Source organism: Pinus tabuliformis, chromosome 4_1 (assembly GCF_031772625.1).
Source record: "Pinus tabuliformis cultivar Carrire ecotype Pingquan chromosome 4_1, CPIR1, whole genome shotgun sequence".
Taxonomy (NCBI): domain Eukaryota; kingdom Viridiplantae; phylum Streptophyta; class Pinopsida; order Pinales; family Pinaceae; genus Pinus; species Pinus tabuliformis.
The window spans coordinates 825,826,209-825,834,614 of NC_142303.1; the positions used below are offsets into that span (position 1 = coordinate 825,826,209).

The 8,406-nt window shown below is 37.4% G+C and overlaps 2 pseudogenes; both read right to left on the reverse strand.

The window, feature by feature from the left end:
* Positions 1-1,655: 1,655 nt before the first annotated feature.
* LOC149178780 (putative chromatin-remodeling complex ATPase chain pseudogene) lies at positions 1,656-2,939 on the reverse strand (annotated as a pseudogene).
* Positions 2,940-6,845: 3,906 nt separating this feature from the next.
* Positions 6,846-8,075, reverse strand: LOC149178781 (putative chromatin-remodeling complex ATPase chain pseudogene; annotated as a pseudogene).
* Between the last annotated feature and the right edge of the window lie 331 nt (positions 8,076-8,406).

Sequence of the window (8,406 nt, forward strand, 5' to 3'; positions counted from 1 at the left end):
GTATAACAATGTTATCAACCTTACATATAAGTCAGGGCATTCAGGATTCAACACATTTAGAACATATCAGAAACATATAGGACCACACAGTCTATGAATATATATAGGAAATTAGAGCACCATGTGTGAGTTCTAAGTGATTACACATTCATACGACTGCAAATATTGGGAAAAGAATAAAACAACACATTCTGAACATCGAATCCCTCTTGAGTCCTGAGAAGCAAAGCAAATTTTGTATTACTGAAAAAGAGTCTTTACATAAAGCCAAATATCAGAGCTTTTATGAATAATTTTCCAACCCCTGGTACATTGCTCTTTCTCCTATATATATAATTCTTTTACAAGGCTGAGATTCCTCCTCCAAAATGAGGGGAACTCAAATTCTACTTCTTATGACACCTATTCAAACTTTAACTACCTATTAAACGTAACAAACTGATAACTAGACTTTTTAGAGATCTAAGGCAAATAGGAGTCTAACTCCATATCATGCTAATAATAGCATTAATTACAATCAATTCTCATTCTTTGACAAGTGGTCTCTTTTAGTTTGGCTGTGGTAGGTGTTTGTAGCTGCATGTTGGCCCTTAATATCACATCTTCTCAATTGCTCCTGAAAAGTAGGAAACTGCTCGTGTTTATCTGCTTTTGGTTTTCCTCAAAGATATTCGAAACCAATGAACCATGTCCTTCTCTTTTGATTATACAAAAATGTATTAGAGTGCCACGTCCTTTATGTGCTGTCGACCTTTCCCATGTGTGAAGACAAAACCTCCTCCAAGCTATCCGACATATCATGAACTGTAGTAACTATGATCACTTTATAACAAAAAGTTTAGAGTTCAAATATATGTTTCCTCCACTTGTTTTTCCCTTGTTGAATGTTGACCCCTATTACATGATCCTTTGAAGAGATTTCTTTTTCAAAACTTTCCCCTCGGTCCCTCAAAATTGGTTGACTGAGTTTTAATTATGTAGCTATAGCAGTTTTGTAGCGCGCTACGAAACTGCTGTGCATTAGGCATCATCTTCAGCAGTTTCGTAGCGCGCTACGAAACTGCTGTGTAATCACTAAAACACAGATTAATACCAAAAATTTTCTATCTTGAGCTTCCTTATATTTAAATATTCTTTTCAACTACTCCAAAGCTTTTCAAAACTGAGTGGGGATATATGATTCTTCAAGAAAAAATGCAATAAGGAAAACCATCAAAATTTCAAAATTTGGAACATAACCTTACTTGTTGTATGACTTCCTTAAGGAGATTTTTTCTGTTGGCTTAGCTGCATCTCCTCTAAGCTGTCTGAGGCATCATGAACCAAACTGGCTATGAATAATGACCATTAGATGTACTAGGCCAGCATGTGTAATATTGTTATAGGCCATGTTCAGAGTCTTTCAATTCAAAAGTTCTTCAGCTTTTAGCTTCCAGCATCAGTTACACAGCATGACTTTATGTTGAGATATGTCAAAGAAACAAGACCTGAAATTGTATCCATGCATGCCACAGTCACCGAATAGCCTACATAAACAATGCCTGAATATGCGACTTCATTTCGATAAGTTTGCAGCTCCTTCAAGTTTGTAATCCCATCTAGAGGTTTGATATCTGAGTTCTTTATACAATTGCACCATCCAATGTTCAATGCTTCTATTTTTGTAAGCCCTTTTTAGATGCACCAATCCACCATGAATCCCGGTTATTGCAATCTTCTGTGAACTTCTTCATCTTTGCATCCAGCTCTGTTGTAGCCTCCTCGCTTTTTGCAATAATTCGGTCAATATATTCATCAATTATGGTGCTACCTTTGGACCTAAATACCATTTCTTCACCAAACCTCACCATCTGCAACAACTCATCCTTGTTTATTGTATTTTGTTCTACTAGACGTCCTTGTTGTATGACCAATGCATCAAGTGCAAGCTTCTTATAAGCCCTTTCAATCACCTTTTCCTCTATAGTGTACTCTGTACAAAAGCAGAAAACTTGAACTTCTTTCTTCTGTCCAATTCTATGTGCACGATCCTGGGCTTCTAGATCAACTTGTGGATTCCAGTCACTGTCATACAAAATGACCACATCTGCTGTGGCAAGGTTAATACCAAGGCCTCCAGCTCTGGTTGAAAGCAAGAAAATAAACTTTTCACTCCCTTCTTGATTGAAAGAATCTATGGAAGCATCACGATCCTCTCCTGAAGTATTCCCATCAATTCGACAATACTGATATCCACGGAACATACAATAATCCTCCAAAATGTCCAACAGCCTTGTCATCTTTGAAAAAATAAGAACTCTGGAATCACGGTCCTTTAGTTTTGGAAGCAACTTATCCAAAAGAACCATTTTGCCCGCATTGGTAATTAGATGGTCTCCAGCGGTGTATGGTGGACCTGGCTCAGCACCCTGAAAGAGATATGGATGGTTGCAACACTTCCTCAATTGCATGGCTATATTCAAAAGGTGCTTACGCTCTTCTCTAACATTCACAACATCCAAGTCTTTTTGAAGCAATGACCAGTAAAATTGCTTTTGCATTTCTGACATTCCAACTTTCAATATGGTTTCCTTTTTAGGAGGCAGACCCTTTTCAACATCTTACTTCAGTCTCCATAGAAGAAATGGCCGAAGAACCTTATGAAGTTGTTGAACCACTTCTTGTTGGTCATTGTCAGCTGATATATGGAACCAGTCATCAAAAGTTTTAGTAGAACTAAAAATTTCTGGAAGTAAGAAATTGAGAAGAAACCAGAGTTCGTGAAGGTTGTTTTGAAGAGGTGTGCCAGTTATAAGAAGCCTGTATTTGGTGCTGTGGATTCTCATGGTCTTTGAAAGAAGTGAATTTTCATTCTTTATTCGATGCGCTTCATCAATAATAATGTATCGCCAACTGAAACGTTTAAGTGCTGTCTTTGAATATGAACATGATGACCACATTTAGAATGCAACTCTCTTGAACGATCATCACGAAGCTCCCATTTGTATAATTGAATCTTTTGATTGATTCCAGCAAGAAACTTTCCATTAAATGCATTCAGATCGTAAACAGAACCCTTTGTCTCCTTCTCAGTAACAACTCCAAACATGTGCCAGTACTAAGACACCTAACGACCTAATGATGAAGATAAGCGTTTGGATATGATAGACGAAGTGTATAAGCTGAAAACTGTTGATCTAAACACAACGAATTTTGATAAATATGACAACTGGGTGAGATTTGCTATGGATCAGCACGAATCCTCGATTTTGTAATGCAGTCAGTGCAAAATCGGTGTTTTGCGCTATGAAATCACCTAGACCGAGTTTCTGCGCTACGAAATCACCTAGACAGTTTCGTAGCGCATATGAAATTTGAAATGAGTTTCGACATATGATATTCATGTGAGATATGAGACCAATGATAGACTAAAACAGAAAATTGACCCCATTTGACATACTAACAAGACTCTTAACAAGACTCTAAAACAAGATGAAAAGACTAGACCCAAAACTGACACCAACCCTTTGACAAATTTAAAAAATTGATGTTCAGAATTTAAAATATTTTTCCTTGAGTGATAATAGGTGGCTCCACTTGGGATAGTGTGCCCCTGTGGTACACTAAGAACATGCAGGTCCAGTGCTTTGTCCTCTTCATAACAAACATAGATTTGCTTGACAAGCATCCCCTTCAAGCTTCTTGGGCCTTCACCTCGGGCTTAAGCTTGATGATCACTGTAGGAGAAAGAAATCTACATCTACTAAAAAATGCTCAGTCAACCTTGAGCTTATTTTCATTTTCCTACCTACCTACCCTATCAATTCAAACTTCTTTCAACTCAATCAATGTGAAATTTCCAATGTAGCCAATCATTTGTCTTATCTGATATTTGAGTTTTTTGACTGCATCGGAGTTCAGAGCCACTATGATATTGTGATGACCACTGCCACTGAAATTGCCTCTGATCTTCATAGAAAAACTGAAACACTGGAGAGTAAAACTCTTCCATGTATTTAGCTATAGGATCCCAGAATACATGATCAGCTTGATGGTTCTCGTAACTTTCTGGTTGTGCCAACTGATCTTCAATAACAGTGTATTCTTCTTCAATCACAAAAGAGAAAGGAAGCAACACCCTCTCCTTGTGTTCTACCATAGAAATCTTTTGAAAAGAATGATCATAACCATGAAGACTATATGATTGAATTTGACCTTGTAGACCTTCAATGTCTTTCTCAATGTCCTTAGCAACTTCATCCAAAAATTTCATCTTATCTTCTGCCTTGCACTCAAATGATTTTAGATACGAAGACAAGGACAAAGAAAAATTTTCATCTATTTCTTCATTAATATGATCATCATTCCATTGTTTGAAACCTTGAATTGAAGGAGAGTTTGCCACCACCTCTGATCTATCTATCCATTCCTCCAAAAACATCAACCAAAAGTCTTCAAATGACTTAATAGATTTGGCAGGAAAGCTTTCAATCCACTGTTTACATTTCCCTTGAAATGAATCATAAAACAACATAATGCAAACATCCTCATGTTTAACTCTAAGAAGCTCGATAAAATCACATAAATCTGATATATGCTTCAAAGTTAAACTCAAATCTTCTCCATTGAATTTTGGACCATTCCTTAGAAAATATGCATCCTTGGGAAAAAGATTTGGGAAACCATGAATTCCTAAAAAATTTATGCATGCATACCTTGAAATAAGAATGGTAGCATCTGGGTCCTTCATAACTCCAGTGGAATCACCATGAATCTATGAATTTTGAATTCTTCAACAATGGAGTCGCCAAGGTAGATTGCAGCCTCAAAAGTTCTTCTGAGCTCCTGCTACCTTCAGAAGTTCAGCTTCTTGATTTCAGGAATGAATAATCTTCAGACTCCCGGCAGACGCACCAAAATGTTATCTCAAAATCAGGCCTTGATAGGCTGCTGTGATCACGCAGACTTTAAGTAACTATTTCAAACCTACTTTAGGATGAGGCTTAGCCTCCTCAACCTGAGAGGGCTCTCTCAAAAGGATTAATGATATTGATAATGGATAAATATGGCTAACTCTTGTGAAACAAAGGTAAAATGTGAGTGGTGGAAACACAATTAGAAACTATCCATTGGGCTTATGGAGTCAACATCATTTCAGTATAACAATGTTATCAACCTTACATAGAAGTCAGGGCATTCAGGATTCAACACATTTAGAACATATCAGAAACATATAGGACCACACAATCTATGAATATATATAGGAAATTAGAGCACCATGAGTGAGTTCTAAGTGATTACACATTCATACCACTACAAATATTGGGAAAAGAGCAATACAACACATTCTGAACATCAAATCCCTCCCGAGTCCTGAGAAGCAAAGCAAATTTTTAATTACTGAAAAAGAGTCTTTACATAAAGCCAAATATCAGAGCTTTTTTGAATAATTTTCCAACCCCTGGTACATTGCCCTTTCTCCTATATATAGAATTCTTTTACAAGGCTGAGATTCCTCCTCAAACATGAGGGGAACTCGAATTCTACTTCTTATGAAACCTATTCAAACTTTAACTACCTATTAAATGTAACAAACTGCTAACAAGACTTTTTAGAGATCTAAGGCAAATAGGAGTCTAACTCCATATCATGCTAATAATAGCCTTAATTACAATCAATTCTCGTTCTTTGACAAGTGGTCTCTTTTAGTTTGGCTGTGGTAGGTGTTTGTAGCTGCCTGCTGGCCCTTAATGTCACATCTTCTCAATTGCTCCTGAAAAGTAGGAAACTACCCATGTTTATCTGCTTTTGGTTTTCCTCAAATATATTCGAAACCAATGAACCATGTCCTTCTCTTTTGATTATACAAAAATGTATTAGAGTGCCACGTCCTTTATGTACTTTCGACCTTTCCCATGTGTGAAGACAAAACCTCCTCCAAGATGTCCGGCATATCATGAACTGTAGTAACTATGATCACTTTATAACAAAAAGTTTAGAGTTCAAATATATGTTTCCTCCACCTGTTTTTCCCTTGTTGAATGTTGACACCTGTTACATGATCCTTTGAAGAGATTCCTTTTTCAAAACTTTCCCCTCGGTCCCTCAAAATTGGTTGACTGAGTTTTAATTATGTAGCTACAACAGTTTCGTAGCGCGCTACGAAACTGCTGTGCATTAGGCATCATCTTCAGCAGTTTCGTAGCGCGCTACGAAACTGCTGTGTAATCACTAAAACACAGCTTAATACCAAAAATTTGCTATCTTGAGCTTCCTTATATTTAAATATTCTTTTCAACTGCTCCAAAGCTTTTCAAAACTGAGTGGGGATATATGATTCTTCAAGAAAAAATGCAATAAGGAAAACCATCAAAATTTCAAAATTTGGAACATAACCTTACTTGCTGTGTGACTTCCTTAAGGAGATTTTTTCTGCTAGCTTAACTGCATCTCCTCTAAGCTGTCTGAGGCATCATGAACCAAACTGGTTATGAATAATGACCATTAGATGTACTAGGACAACATGTGTAATATTGTTATAAGCCATGTTCAGAGTCTTTCAATTCAAAAGTTCTTCAGCTTTTAGCTTCCAACATCAGTTATACAACATGACTTTATGTTGAGATATGTCAAAGCAACAAGACCTGAAATTGTATCCATGCATGCCACAGTCACCAGATAGCCTACATAAACAATTCCTGAATCTGCGACTTTATTTCGATAAGTTTGCAGCTCCTTCAAGTTTGTAAGCCCAGCTAGAGGTTTGATATCTGAGTTCTTTATACAATTGCACCATCCAATGTTCAATGCTTCTATTTTTGTAAGCCCTTTTTAGATGCACCAATCCACCATGAATCCCAGTGATTTCAATCTTCTGTGAACTTCTTCATCTTTGCATCCAGCTCTGCTGTAGCCTCCTCACCTTTCGCAATAATTCAGTCAATATCTTCATCAGTTATGGTGCTATCTTTGGAGCTAAATACCATTTCTGCACCAAACCTCACCATCTGCAACAACTCATCCTTGTTTACAGTTTTTTGTTCTGCTAGACGTCCTTGTTGTATGACCAATGCATCAAGTGCAAGCTTCTTATAAGCCCTTTCAATCACCTTTTCCTCTATAGTGTACTCTGTACAAAAGCGGAAAACTTGAACTTCTTTCTTCTGTCCAATTCTATGTGCACGATCCTAGGCTTATAGATCAACTTGTGGATTCCAGCCACTGTCATACAAAATGACCACATCTACTGTGGCAAGGTTAATACCAAGGCCTCCAGTTCTGGTCAAAAGCAAGAAAATAAACTTTTCACTCCCTTCTTGATTGAAAGAATCTATGGAAGCATCACGATCCTCTCCTGAAGTATTCCCATCAATTCGACAATAATGATATCCACGGAACATACAATAATCCTCCAAAATCTCCAACAGTCTTGTCATCTGTGAAAAAATAAGAACTCTGGAATCACGGTCCTTTAGTTTTGGAAGCAACTTATCCAAAAGAACCATTTTGCCCGCATTGGTGATTAGATGGTCTCCAGTGGTGTATGGTGGACCTGACTCAGCACCCTGAAAGAGATATGGATGGTTGCAACACTTCCTCAATTGCACGGCTATATTCAAAAGGCGCTTACACTCGCCTCCAACATTCACAACATCCAAGTCTTTTTGAAGCAATGCCTGGTAAAATTGCTTTTGCATTTGTGACTTTCCAACTTTCAATATGGTTTCCTTTTTAAGAGGCAGACCCTTTTCAACATCTGACTTTAGTCTTCGTAGAAGAAATGGCCGAAGAACCTTATGAAGTTGTTGAACCACTTCTTGTTGGTCATTGTCAGTTGATATTTGGAACCAATCATCAAAAGTTTCAGCATAACTAAAAATTTCTGGAAGTAAGAAATTGAGAAGAAACTAGAGTTCGTGAAGGTTGTTTTGAAGAGGTGTGCCAGTTATAAGAAGCCTGTAGTTGGTGCTGTAGATTCTCATAGTCTTTGCAAGAAGTGAATTTTCATTCTTTATTCGATGCGCTTCATCAATAATAATGTATCGCCAACTGAAACGTTTAAGTGCAGTCTTTGAATATGACCATGATGAGCACATTCAGACTACAACTCTCTTGAACCATCATCACGGAGCTCCCATTTGTATAACTGAATCTTTTTATTGATGCCAGCAAGAAAATTTCCATTAAATGCATCCAGATCGTAAACAGAACCCTTTGTCTCCTTCTCAGTAACAACTGCAAACATGTGCCAGTACTAAGACACCTAACGACCTAATGATGAAGATAAGCATTTGGATATGATAGACGAAGTGTATAAGCTGACAACTGTTGATGTAAACACAACGGATTTTGATAAATATGACAACTGGGTGAGATTTGCTATGGATTAGCACGAATCCCCGATTTCGTAACGCAGTCAGTGCAAAA